Source organism: Lissotriton helveticus, chromosome 10, assembly GCF_964261635.1.
Source record: "Lissotriton helveticus chromosome 10, aLisHel1.1, whole genome shotgun sequence".
Lineage (NCBI taxonomy): Eukaryota > Metazoa > Chordata > Amphibia > Caudata > Salamandridae > Lissotriton > Lissotriton helveticus.
Genome location: NC_136071.1, coordinates 1,174,165,213 through 1,174,189,346, shown reverse-complemented (window position 1 = coordinate 1,174,189,346; position 24,134 = coordinate 1,174,165,213). Strand labels below are relative to the sequence as shown.

Below are 24,134 nucleotides of genomic sequence, written 5' to 3'. Positions count from 1 at the left end.
CTTCCTAGCGCTTTTTCTTTTACTCTTCCTCCAGTTTTGCGTTCATTCCCAGCCTCCCTTCTGTATTGTCCACCCCTATCTGCCATAAGAAAAAACAAGCATTTACAATGCAACGGTTTCGCCTTTGGAAAAGTTAGACCTATTGGCAATGTAAATGACAATGCCATTTATTTATCTGTTTTCAAAACCAACACATAAATACAAATTTTGTCATTTACAATGCCAATAGCTCAAATTTTTCCAAAGTCGAAACCGTTGCATTGTAAATGCTTGTTTGCAAGTGAATCCCCGAACAGAGGCGTTTTTGACAGACATTAGGTGGAAGAAAGGAGTAGTGTAAACGTTCACAATGTATTATCCAACAGGCCATGTTGGCTGGGTTGCGTAATTAATGAACTGACTCATATGGGTCAGCAGGGGCATAGCTGGGGGAGGGGAGGGCCGGTTGGGGTGTTACACCTCCCAACCCCCCTCCCCAATAAATGTATGTTCTGCTAAATAGTTGGGTACAGCTGCTTTCAGTCGGGTACTGTAGTGTCTGTCAGATTTCAACAGGAATTTTTATTGCACACAGACAGACACGCGTACACACATTTCTCTTTCTGTTTTGGAAGTCTTCAACAATGTTGGCTATTTTACAAAATAATGTTTTCTCTCACTTAGTTCCCCTACCAATCCCTTGCGCCCTGCTTGTCGTATAATGTAATTTAGTTTGTTAGAAAGTCTGAATATAACCCCCCCCCCCCCAATCTTACAGACCAAGCTTAACAAACAGCCTTGGAAGGTAGTTGCCATCTCGGAAGCAACTGCAGCTAGGTGGGATAGGTAAGTGGGCCCTTTCCAGCACAAATTATTGAATGCATTTGCATACTTATATAATTCCATATTATGATGGATGGTATTTATTAATGAATGTAATCACTGAAGCGAAGGTGTTTCATTTTAAAAAGCCTTATTGAGTTTGTATGACGCTATTTGTCCCCATCTATTAAATGACTGAAGGCTTTTTTGTCCCTTCCCAATTGATAACCACAGGGAAACCAAATGCTTCTCCCACGGGTAGCTATGTTTGATTACCTGACGCTCAGACTATAGTTGAAATCACCAGGGAGGCAACACCCACCCTTTTCTATTCCACATTCCATTACATCATCATAAAATGCTTTCGGTCATTACTGGTTGACTGGCTGAAGTCTAAGAAAGTCAAGCATGGTAAAATAAAAACACTTCTGACCGTTCCGTGCTCTTTATTGAAATGTTTTTACAAATAGTTCACAAATGAGCAGGCTGGCCATAAACGACGTGGTGGCTTTTAGAAGTGGCAAATATTGCTGGCTCCTAACTCACTGGGGGACTTCTCCAATGGCGATCAAAAATGTTGGTCAGAGACTAATTTTGGTTCAGAAATGTGCTACTCGCCGAAAAAGCGCGTCGACGCCTCGTCAGGGGTAGTAAGCGCTATATAAATGCAATTACAATACAATACAATGCTCAATGTATTCCGTTCAAGACTACTCTAACGCGAATTTTAAATATTTAAATTAGGTTTGCTGTGGGTTGTTTTTTTAACATAAAACTTACACATCAGTCGAATTGAGCTCGAAAACACCAACATGTGGAACGCGTCCAGCATATGTGGCGCATGGAATCCGTCCATGACCAATTGTCCAACCCACCCACTTCAAGAGTGACGCAGCAGCTTATTGCTTACTTACAAAAGGCCAAGACAAGATTTTGGTATCTCAAACTCTGGTATCCCGAGCTTAAACTAGCTTGTGAAACGTGTTACTGAAATCAGATGCACTCAGCTTAAAGGCTGAAAAAATGATTTATGAAAGCAGGAGGCTTAGCCAAAATCCGTTTTACGGCCTGTCTCCAGGCATGTTAAATGCGTACTTACTCAGGACGCTGAAGGGGGGAACATGGAGTCTCGCAGACCATAAATAAGTGTATTTGTACAGTTAGCAGCTCCAATTTGAGCCGGCAGGCCGAGTAAACCACACATCGGCATGGTAAGAATCCGCGTATCTGCTGCGTTCAGTAGAGCCCAGCTAAGCTATCCATCTTGCGGCCGGTGCCTGCTCTGAGGAGGCGGGCTGTGGTTTGTGTAAATATTATTTCTGTGCTGTAAAGAACACATTCAGAAGGGTACTTTGCTGTCTGTATGCGGCCTGCCTTGCGGGAGGGGGCGGGAGTGGACACGGGGGGCGGGAGTGGACACGGACGGCGGGAGGGGGCGGGAGGAGGCGGGAATGGACAGCAAATGTGAATCACGGACGGCGGGAGGGGGCGGGAGAGGACACGGACGGCGGGAGGGGGCGGGAGGAGGCGGGAATGGACAGCAAATCTGAATCACGGACGGCGGGAGGGGGCGGGAGAGGACACGGACGGCGGGAGGGGGCGGGAGGAGGCGGGAATGGACAGCAAATCTGAATCACGGACGGCGGGAGGGGGCGGGAGAGGACACGGACGGCGGGAGGGGGCGGGAGAGGACACGGACGGCGGGAAACGTGCACAGGACAGCGAGGGGGGGGCGGAAAGGCACACGGAGGGGGCGGGAATGGACAGCGCATCAGTGAAAGGGGAGGGAACGGGCAAAAACGTAACTCCGCCCTGGGAAAAAATCTCGGGAACGCCCCCGAATCTGGTCCGGCCTTGACGGACAGATCTCTGTTCCAATGGCTAGCCTCCATTTATGGAGCTAGCCAATGGGACAGGGGGGCGTATTCCATTCTCCTTACTGGAAATCAAGAGATTTCTCTGGAGGCGGAGCTAAGAGCTCCGCCCTCCAGCCGAAACCTAAAAAAGAGGTATGACGTATGGCCAGTGCCGGCGTCATGATAGCCTTTTTTCCTTTTCTTTTAACTCCACTTCTCTGTCAATCTGACCACACGAATTCATAGCAGAACCAACAAGCATTGGCATACTCAATAGGGCTCGTTTTGCTTACTATTTCTTCAGTTTTTGGTTTACAAGATCCCCATACGGCGCTTTCACTTTAATGGCAGCTGCGCCCCTTTCTTTAGACCCGGCTCGTCTAAAGAAAAGGGCGCAGCCGCCATTAAAGTGAAACCACGGCATTGGGCGCTTTCACCAAAAAAAGCACGTCTGCTAACTTGACAAACAGATGCTTTTTTCATAAAAGCACCCCATACCGCTTTTTCACTTTAATTGCGACTGCACCCCTTTCTTTAGACGAGCTGGGTATAAAGAAAGGGGCGCAGCCACTACTAACGTAAAAGTGCAGCATGTGGCGCTTTAACAAAAATAGCAGTTGCAATGCAATATATCTCGCATTTGCGAGAGTTTAAGCTATTGGCATTGTCATTTACAATGCCAATAGCTTAAACTCTCGTAAATGCGAGACCTATTGCATTGCAAATGCTTGTTCTATATTGTGCCTTGTTATTGTCACTTCTATATTCTGTTTTGTTTTTCCCAGTTTTAATTCCTTTTTGTATTGTACCTTGTTATTGTCACCTGTGTATTCAGATTTGTTTTTGCCTGTTTTAATTCGTTTTGTACCTGGTAGTTCCTATTGTTGTCCCCCCTTCCTTATTTAGTGGTGGCCGCTATGCCCTAGTGACCCTGGTTCTCTAACCACCCACTGCTACGATTCAGCAACCCTCCTCACACTGAACCCCAGAAGGGACAACAACTGCCAGCTGTCTACGCTGAAAACCACCCACGGCCAGTTCTCCTGCTGACAATCCTTCCCCAACTCCGCACTCCCTCTACTGCCACACCCACGCCAGTCGCCAGCACAACCAAAGCCCTGAAGTGCATCCTCCTCAACATGCGCCCACCACACAGGCATGCTGTAGAGATATGGGACCTCCTTGACACCCTCACGCCAGACGTCGCCTGCTTCACGGAAACCTGGACCAACGCCTCCTCCACCCCGGACATTGCCACCGTCATCCCCGATGGATACAAGATGCAGAGGAAGGATCGCCCCAACCACGCAGGAGGAGGAAACGCCATCGTACACTAGAGCTCCCTCCGAATCTCCACCTCCAACACAAGCTACTCCCCTTCCACCACTGAACACCTTCACTTCCAGATCCAGACTAGCCCCAGAACAATGCTTCGTGGCACCCTTGCCTACAGACCTCTCCCCCCCCCTCCCCCCAGCCTCGCGCCTTGTTCGCCACTACCATCGCCAAACTCATCACACCCTACGCCATCGCCTCCATGGACTACATCCTCATCGGATACCTGAACTTTCATCTCGACAACCTCAGCGACCCCAATTCCACCGCCGTCCTCGACAACCTCACCAACATCAGACTGAAACAGCTAGTCACCACCCCTACCAACAAGGCAGGACACACCCTCAACCCCATCCTCGCAGGAGGGAACACCATCCGCTTCAGCCACATCACGCACCACTTCTGGACAGACCACAACTGCGTACACTTCTCTTTCAACACTGCCACCGCTCACATACCCACTCCACACCCACCGTGAAAGAACTGGAGCAAGGTCACTGAGGAGCACATCAAGTCTACCCTCATCCGCGATCCACCCCCAACCCCACTTCGACTGACACCAAATAACTACAGCCAAGTAACTACACCGGTGGATCACCAACTGTGCAGCCAAGCTCGCATCCCTCTGCAACCCCGACAGACAACGCCTCCTGAAGGCCACCTGGTTCACCACTGACCTACAACAAACCAGACTCACCTTCAGATGGCTCAAAAAACGATTCAGGTACAGCAAAACCACTGAAGACCAGACCACCTCAAGAACGCCATGACAAAATACCACCAACTCATAAGATCCACCCAAAGGACCTTCATCCGGAACAAAATCCTCACCAACTCCAGCAACTCAAAGGAACTCTTCAGCATCATCCAGCAAATCACCAACATCCCCCCCTCACCCCCAGTGAAGCTACGGATGTCACACCCTCCCAGAACCTCTGCAACATGCTTGGCTCCTACTTCCACCTGAAAATCAAGGCCCTCAATGACAACCTCAGAGAACAGACACCAAAAACCACCCTCTCCTTCAGCAACCACAGCCAACCCACCATCACTGCATGGACTGCGGTCACCACCGAAGATACCGCCATGACCACGAATAGCACTCTCAGGAGCCCCCTGAACCCACGCACATCTTCCACAGAGCCGCCGCCGCCATAACGCCAGAGCTATGGCGCACCATCAAAGCCACCTTCAAATCGGGCACTTTCCCCGATGACTAGAAATACGCAGAAGTCAAGCCCCTCCTCAAGAAACCCTCTGCAAATCCGACGGACCTGAAAAACTACCGATCCATCGCTCTCCTTCCCTTCGCAGCCAAAGTCACCGACAGGATAGTCAATGCCCAGCTGGCCAACTTCATCGAAGAGAACGCCATCCTTGACTCGTCTCAATCCGGATTATGCAGCAACCACAGCACCGCCCTCCTCGCAGCCAAAGACGACATCTGCACGCTTCGCGACCAAGGCCACACCACGACCCTCATGCTACTAGACCTCTCTGCAGCCTTCGACACTGTCTCCCACTGCCCTCTCACAGCCAAACTCAACAACTCCAGCATACAGGGAACCGCCCTTGACTGGCTCCTCTCCGTTCTCCCCGGCGGGACCCAAAGGATCAGACTGCCGCCCTTCCTCTCTGAACCCACAGGGATAAACTGCAGAGTACCCCAAGGATCATCGCTCCGTCTCACACTCTTTAATATCTACATGGCCCCTCTCTCCGCCATCGTCAGACTGTATGGACTCAGCATAGTATCCTATACCGACGACACCCAGATCATCCTCTCCCTCATGAAGGACCCTAGGCCACCAGACTCAGCTTCCAGGAAGGAATGAAAGATATTGCAGCTTGGATGAGCAGCAGCCGTCTGTAGCTCAACTCAGAGAAGACAAAAGTCCTCGTGCTTGGACCCACTCCCTCAGCTTGGGACAACACCTGGTGGCCCACCGCCCTCAGCAACCCACCCGCCCCAATGGACCACGTCCAGAACCTTGGCATCATACTCTACTCCTCCCACACCATGGCCCGCCAGACAAACGCCGTCGCCTCCACCAGCTTCATTCTACAGAGGCCGATAAAAACAATTCAATTACACTGGATAGGTACATGATTTAATAGGACTCAGTTTGTGATGTGTGGTACCTAGATGGACAGTATGCGACTACATTAAATGCGATAAAAGCCAATGCCCCGCTGTCTATACTGCGTTTGGATTGCTCATTCATGCTTTTGAGATGCAGATTAAAATAATCTCTCAAACAAATGTATGCAAGTTTAACTCCTTTACCGCGGCACAAATTTAGCTGCAGGAGTTCTGAAGAGTGGGTGGGGCCGCGTCGGCCAACAGACATGCGCAGCACTACCAAGGTAGTGTTCGTGACGGCCGGTGGCTGACGTGCGCATGCAAGGGGTTAAATTAAAACAACCACAACACTTCTATAGTGCAGATGAAAAGTTCAAAAGGTTCAACAATAAATGATGCTTTCTTTACCTTGGTGCTCGAAAATCTCCTTGTTGAATCTAAAGAAAACAGAAAAAGTGAAACATTAGTTTTCAGTTGTTTTTAAAGGGCAACACTCTAAAGGTGTGTGTATGTGTGTGTGTCTGTCTGTCTCCTGAGCCCTAGTGCAAAGAAGAGCATGAGACCCCTGGCTGCTGTCTGAACGATATATTAGAGAAAATATCAGGGTTAAGAAAGCTACGCCCCTGTGGTAGAGGAGGAACCACCCTAGAGCTGGAGTGGAAGAAACTTCACCAGTCAGAGGAAATTGCCATAACCTCCCTCGCCTCAGTACAAGCCACATGCCCCCCCCCCCCCCAAGGTGTCTCAGAGGGGCTCCACAGGCTCCCACCCACTGGCTCAGGGTCGAATGCCCCCATAGACACCTCCCTTGAATGGCTTGCTACTGCACTATCCAATAAGCCAACTTCTAGAAGTCAGAACAAAAACAGCAATGCCCCCCTTGATTGCAGCCTCAGCAAAGAGGCCAAGGACTGAGAGGCCAAGGACTAAGAGGCTGGAATCTGAAAACGACTCCACTGCTCTCGCACACCAAGGCTAAGATTTCCGATTGAGACTGGTCGCTGAGGTTTCAGTCAGAGAAACAGCAGAATTACAACACCTTACAAGCTAAATCAATAGCCTGCATTTTGAGTTCTCATTAAAACATATTAAAAGCTTGCTGCCACCAGTGCTTTAAATGGAAAAAAATAAGTGCAGGTACTCATTAAATTGAGCTAGGGGCGTGGTCGTGGGTGGATTTAGAGGCGGGGTGAGACATGATGATACAAAAACACTTCTGTTGAGTATTCATTTTGTCTTGGATACTTGTCTCAAACTTGTCATATGTGCAGAGAAGGACATTGACACCAGTTGCAGGACATACCAAAACCTGGGAGAAATGTATCAATATAAACAAAATGTGCTAACTCGTTACACAAAATTAATGTCAAACACCACACGGTAATGTTTCCTTGCTCTGTAATATTTACAGCTTCTTAATGCCATACTGTTCCTACTTGCGTTTGGCGCAATCCTTTTATGTACAAGAGTGCGCGCACACAAACAAGCCTTCCACACATTTCTTTTCAAATACCTCTATTCACTCCTTTTTTTTTTTTTTAAGTTTTATTTCAACAATCAGTCGTACAATGAGCAGTATGAAAGGAACAGGAATAATACATATAATAAAAAAAAGAAACATACAAAGGGAGAAAGCACTAAAAAAAGACAGATATCCTAAATCCATTTAGAAATTGGATCCCAAATTTTTGATCCTTGCCTTTTTTTCCTTATCCCCTTAAGCCTATACATAGCCATTTCTAAGTGATATATGGAAAGCAACTTGTGCTGCCATTGATGAAAAGCTGGGGGTTCGGTATCTATCCAGCGAGAAGTTTTACAGAAACGGAAAACGGACAAACAGATAAACAGAAAAGCTTCTTCAGCAGTAGATCTAATCCCAGACTGGTCCGCTTGAAGGCCAAAAATTACCAATTCAGGAGAGATTTTAACATCAACCCCAAGATTATTATTAATAAAAAATTCAATATCAGTAATGAATCGGGAGAGTTTCTCACATTTAAAAAACATATGAAGAGTCCGCATCCGTCTCTTCACAACGATTACATCTCGAATCACTTCCAGCCTTCCGCCTCGCTATTTTAGCAGGAGCATAATAAAGACCAAAAATCAACAGATAATGTTGACTTTGGAGCGATCCATTAAAAAGTATCTTGATGGATAGCTCGATTGATCTTCCCATATCGATATTTGCAGAATCAAGTCTCCTTTGCCATTTATTCTCTAGAAGAGATAGGTCGTCTTCTAGTTGATTAATGGTGATTTGATAGACTGGACCTACTTTCTTGGCTTTCCTGGTAGTTTCTAATATCTTATTAGAGTTCATGCAACAGTGAGTAAGAAGACCTTTAGATTCTAGAAAGCTCCGGATCTGGAGATACTTAAAAAATTGATTCTTCGGTACACCATATTTGATTAGAAGAGCAGAAAATGAAGAAAGTTGAGTATCTTCATATAGGTCACCCAGAACCTGGATTCCTAGAAGGAGCCATCTTCTTAAGATTGGATCATGAAAAACAGGTGATATAGCATGATTATTAAACACTGGGGAATAATGGCTAATTTCACCCCAACAGAGGATTTTTTTCTTAATTTGTCGCCAGATTACAAAGCCAGCTAAAATAATTTTAAATTTGGTTTTTTTGTAGTAACTGGGTTCAATAATTTTAACTAAAAATTAAGGAGCCGCCTTGCCTAACAATAATTCATAAACTGAGGGATAAACAGATTCTTCAGTAATAATATCTGGAAAAAGGAGTATACCCATATATCTTAAAGAAATAATCCAGTAGTACAACCGGAAATTGGGGACTCCCCATCCACCTTTTAACCTGGGCAGGAAACACCATTTCAGGGCTCGGCGGGAGCGATGATACCCCCAAAGGAACCTGGAAATCATTCTGTCAATCTTTGTGAAATAATCACTTCTGCTCTGATTTCATTTCTCTCTCACAAACAAACAAGCAGACACACACTCTCTATCAGTCTTCACATCTCAAACCTCTCGATCCCTCCCCATCACTACTCTCCCATTTGTAGCTAACTCCGTCCCACTCTCTTTCCCCTAATTGTATCCTATCATTCTCTATCACTCTCTCTATTTCTCCGTGCCTCTTACTCTTTTCATAGCTTTCTCATTCGCTTCCCCATCTCTATCTGCGGTTACCCCTTCTGTCTATCCTTTTCCCCTTTAAACTCTGCTCATCTTCTTCTACATCTGTCCCTTCACTCTTCACCTTCTCACCCCATTATCCGCCCTCTCCCCTCTGCAGAAGATCCAATGGACGGTAAGCTTTCAGTGGCAGACAGTGGGCACTGCAGGGTCGTGAACATGTGCAGTGTCCAGCATGGTAGAGGTCAGGAGCAGAACAACACTGGCCTCTGATGGGAAGGTAAGTACACCATCTCTCGCCTCACCTGGGCACGAGGAGTCCGCCTAGGTAGACCCCCACCACCTCATCCCCGCCCATAATGGACTCAATGTCTCAGCAGGCGGTTAGACAGTGGGGGTTGATTTGCAGGGGCAAGTGAGTTAGGGGAAAGACAGTCAGACCCCAGTGAGAGGCCAAGGAGTGAAAATGGCCCTTGTTAGCCTGGGTTCCTAAGAGGCCACACCTGAGCAGGCCCCCCCCCCACTCATTCAGTCTGCACACATCACTGTGCTGCGCCCCAGGTAGGAAATGTCCCATACACTATCTAACAAGACGTCCCAGCATTGAGGCTCGGCAGGGGGCTGGTGAGGACAATAAGAGCTTCCATTTGGGGGGGAGGGAGCAGAGGCCCACTTGCCGAAGAAGCAGGCGTCCAGCAGTCCATTCAGGTCTCGTCGTGCCGCTTGCCACAGCTGAATGACAGACAAACGGCAAACATGCTGGTAAAAAACAGGAACACAGCTGGCCCAGTGCCAACCTTATCAATTTGACCCTGATTACCGGTACTCTCCTTGGCAGTGGAAAAGTGCTGGTACTCAGCTTGATAAAAAATAAGAAGTGCCGGTACTCAGTACCAGTGAGTACCAGCCCATTTAAAGCACTACTTGCCACAGTAAAAAAAAAAATACGGAAAGAAGCAAATGCAAAGCCTAAAGCCCTCACCTTTGTTACGAGGCAATGACCGACTGGCCTTGGTATGTTTTTGGGGGGATCCACACGTTGTTGTGTATCCTTGCACATATAAAGCAGCCATTTTCTAATGGGTTTTCAAATAACAAAAGAAACTCCTTTACAAGATGGCCACCATATAGGTAGCAGCAGCTGCGTCAGCCATTTTGGAATCATTTTGCTTTGTCCAGGCTTGTGAAGCAATTTAAAAAGCATTGAGCACCAGTAAGACAGTGATGCAGCCCACATCACCAGCCAACTGGACTACGGCAACGCGCTCTATGCAGGAACCACCACTGAACTCGTGCAAAGACTCCAGATGATCCAGAACGCAGCCCCCGGGCTGATCCTCAACCTGCCAAAGAGAACCCTCATCAGCCAGCACCTGGAGTCTTCCACTGACTCCCAGTCCAGATGAGACTCCAACTCAAGCTCCTGACCCATGCCAAAGCCCTTCACGACTAAGGACCCCCTACATGAACCACCAACTGCATTTCCACCGTCCTCCCATGAACCTCCGCTCCACACACCTCGCCCTCGCACAAAAACCTTGCATACGCCGCTGCCACTCCAGCTCGCACAGACACCTTGCATACGCCGCTGCCACTCCAGCTCGCACAGACACCTTGCATACGCCGCTGCCACTCCAGCTCGCACAGACACCTTGCATACGCCGCTGCCACTCCAGCTCGCACAGACACCTTGCATACGCCGCTGCCACTCCAGCTCGCACAGACACCTTGCATACGCCGCTGCCACTCCAGAGGATGTTTATTTCCCATCTATCATCAAAGCCTGGAACGCCCTCCCCCTCCACCTCTGCACCCTCACGGACCCACTTCAGGAAGGGACTCCAGACCTGGCTCTTTGACTGAGACCTGCAGCAAGCGCCTGGATACCCTCTCAGGTAACGAGTCGCGCTCTACAAGCACTTGCAAATAGGTCTGGCAGTGACTGACAACCTTTTGGCTTGTCAACTGGTTTTTTGTGTCATGTTTCTGGTAAAATTTCATTGTTGACAGCTGCCGAACCCCCATCAAAATGAAAACTGAGTGGCTAAAAGCAAAAATAAGATATTGGTCTCAAGCAGGACACACAGTCGTCCCTTTCAGAGAAGTGAATGACAATGTGTACACGCAGCCGCAGCAGGTAAGAGTGGTGGGTCGGCTGGGGGTGGATTTCGAGAGACGACCACAAGGGAAAATCAAATGAACAATTAATTTTCTATTGTGGTCGTTTCTCGAAATCCCCCCCAGCCGGCCCCACCGCACTTTAGTGCAGCGGCCGTGTACATGCGCTCCTTTTAAAAGGGCCGAATGCTGCCACTCATAGTGTAGTTTGCCAATGACTGAAGTCAGCTGACCTGGTGCCCATAATGTAAGTTCCAGTGGGTGGAGAAAAATGTGAATTACACAACAGACAATACATCTTGCTTTGATTTAAAAATAGAAAAAGTGCATACAAGCAGTAACTCAGTATTTGTTATATTAGTTAAGAACTGGATTACGAATAGTTTCAAAATACCATTATTCATTGCTTAATGTTTATATCAATCTACGGCACAAGGAAAAGAGGAAGCATTGGCAATGCCAATTGATCTGGCTTTAAAGGTATGTTGTATGGTAATGTGAAGCATTACAAGTAAATAGCATGGGGACAAATATGTATTTATGTGGGAGCAAAGAACTGTAGAATAATATTGTGCAGGTTAAAAGGTCAGGTGACAGTTGCACTGTCAAGCAGGACCTAAAAATTCTATTTGACTGTCCTCCTCCCAGCTGTGCTGCTGCCAGAAAAAACAACAGATTACCTAGTTATCTAAGACACTTTAATAGCATTTAAATGTTATGCGTGTGCGCATGCGTGCGTGCCCGTGAAAGTGCAAGGTCTGCTGGATAAATTAACAAAATGATCACAGCTGCGTGGAGGGCTAGCACTTGTTTTGTGGAAGCCCCCGTCAGGCCAATCAAAACACGTACTCAGGTTCCCATCATGTGGGTGAAGCCACAGTCTCTCTCTAGTGATGCTCACACAATTGTCTGGCGACAGGTGCACAATTACAGACCATAAAAACAAAGCAAGCGAGCTGAAGTTGACCATTAAGTAGTTAAAACCGGAGTTCTCTGCGGCCATCGGCTGATCACGGCATATTTTAATATGAACCTTATGTACCATCCATCTGAGGAAGACATGGTCTGTGGGGAGGATAATCACTCATCCATACCATGCCACTTTGAGCAAAAAGGCTCATAATTTGGGACTCTTTCGGGAGTTTGTTATGTAGGGAGGTGCATTACAAGTATACAGAGGTATAATGGTCGTGGCTTGTCGTTTCAAATTTAGGAGTATACCATCGCCATTGACCCTCTCACAGAGAAAGGACAACTTGCTGAATCTTTGCTTCGTTATGCTTCAAGTCACGACTAAGTTCCTGACATTGAGCTCTCATCAGAGCATCAATGACCCAGACATGTCACTTTCAGCAGCAGTGAGGTTCTAGCTTATCCACTGGCTTGCCTTCAACCATCTACAATAACAAAAAGTGTGAACGTGACCAACTTTTTCAAGGTTTCTGATGTGACACTCATCCAAAGCACTGCTAGCTTTAGACAACTGTCCTACTGACTAGTATTCAACAATGTAAGATTATTAGAAGCTAATGCTCTTTGTCTTTAGAGCAGAGTTCTCCAAAGTCGGTCCTGGAAAGACGGATTCATGCCAGATTTTTAGCATATCCCCATTTAGATAAATGTCGTTATCTTGAAAACCATAGATCTGGCTCTCCAGGACTGACTTTGAAGAATCCTGCTTTAGCGGATAAACTATTCTCTAAAGCAAGTGACCCGGCTCACACACTCCACCTTGAGTGAATAAGGCAGATAGCAGATATTAACTAATGCCACTATAGGCATGTTGCGCCATTTGGTAGAGCCAAAACCTGTAACAAATGGTGCTCTAATTCTGGTCCGATCGAAAAGAAAATACTCCAACGAGGAATCAAAGTTATGAACAAGCACCCATTTCACATCGCCCAAGCCATGAAGGGGAGGTTGCTATGTAAAGTCTAAAAAAAAAAAAAAAAAAAGCTGGAATGGTGGCTAAAAACAACCATTATTCCCCTCCATGGACCTGCCGGCCAACGGACGATGCGAGCACAACCTTCGTAGTGCTGCGCACGTCCGTTGGCCGCCGCTGCCCCACCCACCTAATCAAACCGCCATGCCAAAATTGCCACCGCGGTAGAGCGGTTAAGGAACACAATATTTAAAATCTGCACAAAATCTGAAAGAATTTTGTTCTTTTCAAAACAGTATAAAGGTGATAATGTGGTTTGCGGCTGTGTTTCGCCAGATTTCTGGATCATCCTTATCACACAGCTGTATAAGGGCTCAATGTGAAAGCCCGCGACCAAATCCAATCTCATGTTGGCAGCTTCCGTCTCAGTCGGTTACTTTCTAAGCAGCCAGTTCCCTGAAATGATCAAGACCTGCAGATCTGACGTGGTCCTGCCCCCAGCGGTCGACCAGTTAATTATTTAAATATGATGCAGATTTTTGGCCAGGAATTGTATGCCTTATGTATAATCATTGTATTCAATCCCAAGTTATACCAGGATCCTGGAAAGACTTGATCTTGCATCCAGTCTTCACAAGCATTGTCAAAACCAATAAGTTTGGCTTAAGAATGGAAGTGCCTTTTGTGTCAATGATGGGTTTAAGCACTCGATAAGTCATCGTACACACACACTGTCACTCATCTTTGTACTCACGTATTCATTCATCGATCCAATCACTGAATTACTCTTGCATTCACCCTCTGACACAACCACAATAAAATACACACAATCTCAACATATGCAAGATGCATTCATAGAATATCAATACAAACCACCATTGGCAAAACGTATATGAGCGCTACTGGCTTTGCCAATGTCTTTTAGTCATGTTCTACAGTAGTATAGTTGCCGTTCAGCATGACTAAACGTTAGTGACATGGTATAGATTAGGGCAAAGTTGCATTGTGTGGAGTAGGGTCGAGTGGCATGGTGCAGAGTGGCTTTGAATGAAAGAGTGGCATAGAGTAGAGCCGAAAAGAGAAGCGTAGAGTAGCAGAGAGTAGAGAACAGTAGAGTAGAGTAGAGTAGCATAGAGTAGAGCAGCATAGACTGGGGTGAAGGAGAGAGGAATAGAATGGAGTGGCAGAGTGGAATAGAGTAGAGTGGCGTAGTAGAGTGGCGTAGTAGTGTGGCGCTGAGTGGAGTAGAGTGGCATTGAGTATTGTGGCAAAGAGTAGAGTGACATGGAGCAGAGTGCAGTGCACAGAGCAGCATGGTGTGGAGTGGAGTAGTGTGGCGTTGACTGGCGTAGTGTGGAGTGGTTTGGTGAAGAACAGAGTGGAGTGACTTAGAATGGAGAGACTTAGAATGGAGAGGCTTAGAACAGAGTGGCGAAGTGTAGAGTAGAGTGGCGTAGAGTAGAGTGGCGTAGAGTAGAGTGGCGTAGAGTAGAGTGGCGTAGAGTAGAGTAGAGTGGCGTAGAGTAGAGTGGCGTAGAGTGGCGTAGAGTAGAGTGGCGTAGAGTAGAGTGGCGTAGAGTAGAGTGGCGTAGAGTAGAGTGGCGTAGAGTAGAGTGGCGTAGAGTAGAGTGGCGTAGAGTAGCAGAGAGTAGAGTAGCAGAGAGTAGAGCAGCATAGACTGGGGGAAGGAGAGTGGATTGGAATGGAGTGGCAGAGTGGCATATAGTAGAGTGGCGTAGAAGTGTGGCGCTGAGTGGAGTAGAGTGGCATTGAGTATTGTGGCAAAAAGTAGAGTGACATGGAACAGAGTGCAGTGCACAGAGCGGAGTGGAGTAGTGTGGCGTTGACTGGCGTAGTGTGGAGTGGTTTGGTGAAGAACAGAGTGGAGTGACTTAGAATGGAGAGGCTTAGAATAGAGTGGCGAAGTGTAGAGTAGGGTGGCGTAGAGTAGAGTGGCATAGAAAGCACAGTGTAGCGTAGAGTGGTGCAGCTGTGGGCATAAGTAACTAAAGCATCAATAGAGATAGCAGATAGGGTGAAAGTAACAAATAGGAAGCCGTATGCCTGTGTTAATAGTAGGAAAGAACAATGCATGTCCAGGAATAATACCAAAACGCTTATAGAATAAAAAATGGTTTATTGCAAAATGATGAGGAAGAACACATGTACTTGGTCCATGGTCCAGAAAGCAGCCAATACAAGAAAGGAAGGGAAGCATACGGGAGCTAAGCGATCAAAAGATTGCAAATGAGAGTACGAGCGAAAACAACTAAGGGCATGCTGTGGGCAGGTTGAAAGCGGCTGAACTGTAAACAATGCTTCTAAAAGCAGAGTGCATGTGCTGTGTAGACAAGACCTAGAAAGAAGCATGCTGTCTAAACATGACAGGCATTTTCTGGCAAAAGTGAAATTAAACACAGGAGGGAGTTTAGGAAGGCAGGATCCTTCCAGCATGGTTACCTCTACTTTTTGCCTGGTGTCTGTGTGTTTTTGACTAGTCCGACTGGGATCCTGCTAATCAGGATACCAGTCACTGTGCTTTCTCCCTAAATTGACCATGGTAAGTACTTCTGTACATCCACAATTGGCTACAGGTGTCCCTATAAGTTCCTGGTATATGGTACTAGGGTACCCAGGGCATAGGTACACCAGGGGTCTCCCATGGGCTGCAGCATGTATTGTGCCACCCATGAGAGACCACTCAATGTGTGACAACAGGCCTGACATTACAGCCTGTGTAAGTTGGTGCTAGCACCACCTACGACAGATATACATGTTCTTATATCTGAGGTCACTACACTTAAAATCTATGAGTCACTCCTAGGGCAGGCCTTTCAGTCCTGAAGGTAGGATGCAGGGTTATAAGTGTAAAGGTGCCCCTGCATGAGCAGGACTTTGTGTACTGGGCTAGGGTGGGAGGCGCTTGTCAGCGCCACCAGACTGCTCTGAAGGGCACATGTGGTGCCTGCTTGCATACTTCAGTTTGAGCCAGTTCTTGGCTCCCGCTCTGGTGCAAAACTGGACTAAGGACATGTGAGAATCCTTCCCTCTGTCCAGTCCCTCCTCTAGGATGGACCCCTGAGTCGTCCTAACCCTTTTCTTAGGGTATAAAAGGGCTTACCTGTGGGTGGGTCCTCAGATTCGTCGTGGGACAAGGCTTAAGCCTGAATCCACGCCACTCTTCGAACGTCTGGATACTTGGCCTTCGGTGGACTTCACCTGGAATCTAGACTGCATCAAAGAAGACCACTGCTGCTCCTGGTCTTGCTGTTCTGCAGGTTTTCTTCGTTGTCTATGTCTGTGCTTTTTCCACGGTCTTCAACAGAGCTGTGGGCATCAATGGCACCGAAAGTAATCTCCCTTAGAGGCAAGGAGTCACTTGCTTGCATCTGCGGCACTGCAAAGAAGCTGACCGGTCTGCTGCTTCTGACTTCCCATGGACTTCGAAAGGCTTAGCAACATAGGTGGTGGTTCTGTAACTCCCTTAAGGCTGGACCTGTCCTCTCTACAATTTTGAGGCCAGTATCCCTTGTCAGATCCCCTGGGACCAAACCTGTGTGCACTACTTCTACGTGTTTGGTCTGCACTGCAGAGAATTTTGGGCTACAAGAAGATCCAGTGTCCAGCATCTCTTCCTGCCAAGTGAAGCGTCCTCATTGCATCCTCTGCAGCGTGGGCCTTCATCTTTGGTGAGATGCTCGAGGTTCTCTTGTGACTCCTGTGCCTTCGGCCTGGGGGTCCTCTTGAGCGTCTTTTGCTCCAGTGGGCTCCCCTGCTTGCTCGGGCCTGCTCTGACTCTCCCGTTTGTGACGAGTCCCTTGGAACTTGCTGGTCCCAATGTTGCTCCTTTTTCACTTTCCACACCTGTTGTAGCTGCCAAGGCTTGCTGGTGCTCCCGCCGGACACCAACCCCCTGGTTCTCAACTTTCGGCGTGAGACAAATTGTGTCCGCTGGAGTAGGTATCCTGGTTCCTGGGGTAACCACATGTGGGGTGGCTCTTCAACCTTATGTCTTCCACAGGGTTTCTTCAGGGTCCACCAGGAAGGGTCCTTTTTACAAACTGAAATATGACTTTCCCAGTGACTTCTATTGGACACACAGCTGTGCTTCCACTCTGCACACAGCCTCTGTGGAGTACTTATCATGAGTGGTTACTTGTGTCCCCCAGCTCCTCAGAGTCTCCTGGTCCAAGTCCCGACTTTGGTCGCTGTTTTGGATTCCATTTTGTTCGTATATCGTTTGGTCCCCCCATAGAGAGCACTGTATTTTGCGCTACTTACCCGTTTACAATTGAAGTATTATTGTGTATTTGTGTTCATCTCTCCAGGTAGGAGATATACCAATGTGTTAGTGAGTGCTCTGTAATAAATAGACATATTTTATATATACACCTTGTAGTGCTTTTTCGTTTAACCTACAGGTTTACATCTGGTAAAACAGGCGGCGGAACACTCCTTCAAGTTAAGCCTTAAGGCTGCTATCCACGGCTATCACTTTGAGAGCTTTCAAAAGGGAGCGTCTGTGTTGCAGTGATATTGTACATAGTCTTTGGCTGTTTTAAAGTTCCATCATGGCAGCTACGTCTAGAACCAAAGTGCTGGCCATCTTAGAATGGTAAATTCGAGACACTATGGATCCCATAATGTTTGCCTTGTTTTGAGAAAGTAGCAACATGTGATGCGGTGCACTATAGATGAAAAGAGCAACAAGCAGGTGGTCTGTTAGCATTGCCTCGGGAGTTGTACTATCTTTCATGAACAAAAAACTGAAAAAAGTTGCACAAAAAAAAAATGACAGGATTTATTAACCCGTTCCGTGCTAGTGACGGAACCACTCCGTCACGAGCCACAGGCGCGCTGTGCTCATGACGGAGTGGTTCCGTCACGCCGTGGCCGCTCCGCCCACGCGGCATGAATTCCCCGCCTGCGCAGGTGAATTAATGAGCGGGCGGGGCCGTGACGGAACCACTCAATGCTAAGGATGCCTGGTTTCACCTTGGGGGTGCCCAGGAGTGGGCATCTCACAGGGAAAGCCAGGATGGGTTCCACAGCGGTATTCGTACAAGCGCCTTGAGACCCTTGCGGGTGAGTAGTGCGCTATACAAGTATCAATTTACTCCGTCATGAGCAGAGCACGCCCGTGGCTCGTGATGGAGTGGTTCCGTCACAAGCATGGCGGCACTGCACGACCCTCCCTCCTCCCCAGCGCCACGGCGGAATCACCGCTGCAGCCAATGGGTTAAAGGAGAAAACTGAAAACACTAATGGTTCAGGTGGACATTTACAAGTGATCAGAAAATACATTTATTCACCGCACGAGAGCCAATGACTGATAGGCACTGCATGGGCCAATTATTCAGTCCACGTCACGCATGTAAGCGACAAATGACACGCAGACCAGCCAATGGCTGTACCAAAGTACCTATATGTATCTAAATGGATAAACGTTTGTGTACATGGATACATGCATTATTTATTGCTTTTTTGTTTAATGACAAGACTGTGACAGACCGCTAAGCCTGCAGGCCTTCCGATGAGTTTCTAGCAAGAATTATTAGAGTGTAAATCTTCTGCTCCTAGGGTTCATAAAACGGGGTAACCAACACCAACCTTTTCCCCTCTAAAGGTAATAGGTGAGATTTCATGTAACAAAATACCCGATGATGGGGAGATGGTGCGGGTGGGGAAGTTCAAATATTTAAATTGGTGACATGCCTATTATGTTATTGGCATGCACTGTATGCTACTTAAATCCAGTGCTGAGCGCGTTGTTCTGTGCTATTACTGCTGGGGTTGGATCCGGAGCCTGGTGGGGTCTAGTACTTGCACTGATTTTGGGATATTGGATATGCAAACACACTTCTTGGAATGAATATTAAAAATAAACACCTGATGAAGGCTTTAACACGGTGCGAAAACCATTTATTGCCTTTAACAAATTTGATAAACAGTAATAAAATCAGATCTACTGCCTTTGTCGTAATTTTCCATAACAGATCAGACAGATGGCTCACAAAATACCTTTTCTTATGGAACCACTCCAGCCTATAGCGGTTATCATGGTCACCACAAGCAACTGAGACCTACTGTACAGAGCTTCAACTTTCCCGCAAGCCGACAACCAGGTACAGTCATACAATTACAACCATGGATTCACACCATATAAACAGATTTAATGAAGTGCAAATAAAGGGACAACCAAAGTGCATACAGTAATAAAAATACAAATCTGTAGAAAAACACATTTAGCAAAACAATATACACTCCATCTTAAATTCTTCGCAGCTAAGGCTTTTCACACCCCAGTGTTGAGCAATTGTTTTGTGATTGGGACACTTCACGCTTAATCCTTCAAAACTATTTTTCGGAAAAAGGTATCCAGGCCAAATTTGTGTCTATGATTCCACACGTTTTGAGCATTCTAAATGTGCCCAAGGTTTGTGCAATATGCTAGCGAGAATTTAGAAAACAGCCAAAATAAAGCCAATTCAAAACTTTTTTTTTTTTAAAAAGGGGGGGAAATCTTCTGCACAAGAATGCACGTGTTTTTGTTCCAAAACGAGGCATCAACGAAAGGTTTGCTGTGCTAAGATCACCCTCTCCCCAGCTTTCAGGAACAAGCAAGTTGTGAAAGAAAATTGTTTTAACTGCAAATTTTGCTCTTTCTAACTGTCCCTAAGAAAACTTAATATCCCCGAGGGGCTCTTGAAAATTATCCAGGCGTTACATAAACATAACTGGGCACAAGTCATTAAAGACGTAGGAGGAGGCTTGACTCTTAAAATATTGATTAAAAATGGCTTAAGACAGGGATGTATATTAGCCCCCTTATTATTTGCAATATACCTGGCTGATCTCCCATCTATTTTAGAAGTGAGTAGAAGTGCCAGCCCCAAAATGCATGGGAAACATCTGTCCTGTCTGCTATACGCCGACGATTTGGTAATTTTTGACCAAACGGAAATCGGATTGCAAAGGAAGTTAGCTGCCTTCAATAAATATTGCTTGGCTAAACACCTGACGGTAAATATGGATAAAACTAAAATCCTATGTTTTGGGAAGAAAACCCAGAATTTTAATTGGTACCTGGGAACTACTAAACTAGAAATTGTGAATGAATACAGATACCTTGGTATTTGGTTTGAAAAGTCTTTAAAAGGGGATATCCATCTAGTAGCCCAGAACGCCAAAGCCCATACATCAGGATGCGGGCTAAGGAAATTTAGCCAAGTCTACGGGGATATGTCACATAGACCATTACTGAAAGCCTATAAGGCAATGATACCCCCACAAGTGCAGTATGGAGCCGAAGTTCCTTATTTGCGCGGGAAGAATAATTGGGACATTAAGGAGGGGAAATGTGTAAAATCGTTGATGTCACTGCCCGGCTCCTCCATGATTCAGGAAATCCGCTTGGAAATAGGCGTGACTTCATGGAACATACCGGTACAAGTGGCCCTTTTAAGATTTTGGAAAAGATTGGGATCTGAAGAAGTCAAAAAAGTGTCACAATGGTGTAAAGCGGAGATCTTGCACAGCGACCTAAATTGGGCCAGCCGAGTCAGAATGAAATTGTGCGGACTGTGTAAAAACTTAAATGTAAAATTTGACCAGGCGACACTGTCGGTTGAAGCCTCAAATGCGGAGCTTAGAACAACTGGAAGAGAAATATCCAGGCAAAATGATATGATCTATTTGAAAAAGAAAGTGTTGGGAGAATGATACATGGTATACCTATTTGGATACACTACCTAATGCTGGATTAATAGCCGAGGTGCTCCGATGGAGAATAGGGATTAACTGTTGGGTATCTCAGAGAAACAGAAAAGCAGAATTGGTACAACCGGATGGTAAATGCCGCTGTGGATTAGGTACCAAGTGTGATAATCTACATATCTTATTAGACTATCAAAAATGGATGTCACAGCGGAAACTGTTCTTGCGACTCTTGTTTTTAAAATATGGTATAACTGAGCGCCTCTTAGCAATTAACCTACTTACCGACATGCCAAATCTTGATATAGCAATCGGCATGGCAAAATATATGAAGGCGGTAAAAAGGACTCTGTTGGAACCAAATATGGTTGGATAGAAATTGGCATGAAGTAATAGTAGGTCACGCTCTGGAAATTCGTGTCTAGGTTGGAACGCTATCCTTAAGTTAAAGCTTGACTGTATTGCTGATTACAATATTGGGTGTAGTGCTGTATGAAAATGTATCTCTTTTTAAAGTATTTGTGGAATTTGTTATACAGGTTTTAAACTATTTATTGTAATATGTACTTTGTTTGGAGACCTATGGTCTAATAAACATACTTTTACTACTACTACTACTACTCTTCCTAACTGGAAGTCAAATGTTCCTCTTTATTTGTGATTTCAGCCTATTTGCAGTTTGTGCTAGAAACAGACATGAAACCATCCATTGGTGAACAAGAAGGCTACACATTTCGGAAAACTAGATAATATTTCAAATTTAGCAAGAGGCCATTCGTGTACATTGCTTGTGGTTTTCCAAAAGAAACTAATCCTTAAAATAAAAAAATGGCAGCAAGAATGAAAAAATAGCAATTAGTGACAACATTTTCATCTGCCGTCTTTTGCCCAGATGGCCGATTTATAAAAGCAACATACCGTTACTTCCGCCAGACCTTTCTGCTCACAGGGATAAACAGTGTTTGTTGGTTGTCCAAAAATACACCGTACTCTGTGCCAACAACTGAGCTTGTAATGATTTTTCATTATGTACCGACCATGCAGCAATTCATACAGTAAAATCTAATGAAGGAGAAAGGATATGAAGGAACCCAATTTTTTTTTGATATGTGCACAAGATATAGAATTTGGGAGCAGTGGGCATTTGTACACCTCTGAATTCAATGTTAACACACAACCATATGACTCAGAGGGCATTTGAAAAATGTGTTCTTTATTGCACACAGGCTTAGAATTATGGTATTAAGAAATGGAGAATCCAATTGGTATTAAGAAACGTTCTACTATTCTGTTTTCCCACACATCTCCCCACTTGTGTTGTTGGGCCTAGCACCTGCAACATGAAAGGCTTCAAAATGCGTTTTTTGGGAAGAGAAGCATACCTTTTTTTGCAAATGGGGTAGCTGCTCAAGTAATTGTGCCAGGGCTTGGATGCCACGCAGGGAAACATACCAATCCTATATATTTTGAAAACTAGACAAGCAGAGGCTGGTGTGACTCGCGTGGGTCCCACTGGGATGTCCTGCCCACAAGCTTTGGCTAAAATCCTGCATTTTCTTCACATTACAGTGAGGAGAAGCTCTAGAATCAGCAGGGAAACACAACATACCCACCACTCAACATTCCCACACATTCAACAATAAAAATGCTACCTACTTGAGAGTCTGTGCCTAGCGCACGTGACTCGAATGGATCAAACCAGGTTCTATGCCACACAGAAGGGGCTCTATATTTATCGGGAGATGCACAGGCCCATACTCAGTGGGGCCATATGCCCAAACAGTACTAAGCAATATTCTAGGGGTGGTGAGGGAGCACAAACCATGCCCACGGTGATCCCCTATCCCTCTAAAGACTAAATACAAAAAGCACCTGGTGGTCACATGGTGTGTAAACACTCCTATCTGCCTTGAGCCTTACAGCAGGGGTATAGCAGGCCCATGTCCACAGGAGCCACTTCTCCAACCTCTCTTCCTGCTAAATATTCCCTAGTGTCTAGTGGGCTTTCTGCTCAGGGCGTAGGTGAACACAGGCCCATGCCCAGGGGCGGCCAATCCCCTCTAAACAGTAAAGAAAAAAATATTCCCAGCTGGTCTAGTGGGCTTTTTGCTGCCTTGGGTTGTAGGAGTTTGTGGGCAAACACCTCCTACCCACCACCCACCCACAGATGGAGTAGAAAGATTATTGTGCTGCTGCACATCACACTAAACCAAAAAAGAAAATCAAACTCTGGATGCGAGGGAAGCACTTATCTTGCATTCGGAATTTGATTTGCAAAAGAAAATATTCCCGATTTTAAAAACCAAAAACATTTTCTTTTTTGAAGTACGTGGGACGAATTGTTGACACCCTTTGCATTACATAGGTAGTGTGGAGGACACCCCAGGCAGGTCCTCCTCTGCACTAAGGGGGTAAGTAGAGTCTAACACTCATCACAGGGAACCCCCCCCCACCCCCGCCGTAGTTGGCGCGTCTGGCCAAAGTTAAAACCCTTGCCTACTACAGTAGTCTGTGATATCACATGTAACGTAATACCGGTCTTTAACCTGTAATACAATATAATACCAACCCATGGTAAAGGCATACGTGTTTTAACAAATGTTTTTCACAATTAATAACCGAGGCCTACTGCATTTATCGTAATTTTTTATATTAAGCAGATCAGAGCTGTAGTATTGAATAGAACTATTCCCAGTGCATCAATCCGGCCCATTGCTGGTCACCAGAACAAACTTTGGTCTACTATTTTTAATGTCATCTTTTTCATGGCAACCGTCAGGCATACAGTCATAAAACTACAAAGGTACATACAATTACAGTTGGCTAAGCATAATGCTACTCTTTTCTAAGAAGTCCTAACAAGGATTCTCCTACTGCAAAGCTTATATTTGCATGGTTTGTAACAGAGGAGTAACTAACACCAAAACCCGTGCCTATGACAGTAATCGGGAAGCTCAAGTCGCAAAACCCTTCTCTGCAGGTTTTCCTACAGGGTTTAATAATCCACCATTAAATGGATGCAGTTTAACATATGCTTTTCGAATGAATACTGCCGGTCTACTGTCCTTATTTTAACCCCTTGCATGCTGATGACGGTACCGCTCCGTCATCAGCTGCGGGTGCGCTGTGCTGATGACGGAGCGGTTCCGTCATGGCCCGCCCCGCTCGATAGAAAGCTCATGCGCGGCGCGAATTCCGCGCCTGCGCTGAGGGTTCTATTGAGCGGGG

General features: G+C 46.1%; 1 protein-coding gene across 1 annotated transcript in view; it reads right to left on the bottom strand.

Moving 5' to 3' along the window:
* TBC1D5 (TBC1 domain family member 5) overlaps window positions 1-24,134 on the bottom strand; it is a 1,704,599-nt gene that overhangs the window by 1,426,041 nt on the left and 254,424 nt on the right. The window contains exon 4 of the mRNA XM_078664018.1: window positions 6,484-6,512. The gene's annotated coding sequence lies outside the window, so the exon portion shown is untranslated. The remainder of the gene's footprint in view (window positions 1-6,483; window positions 6,513-24,134) is intronic.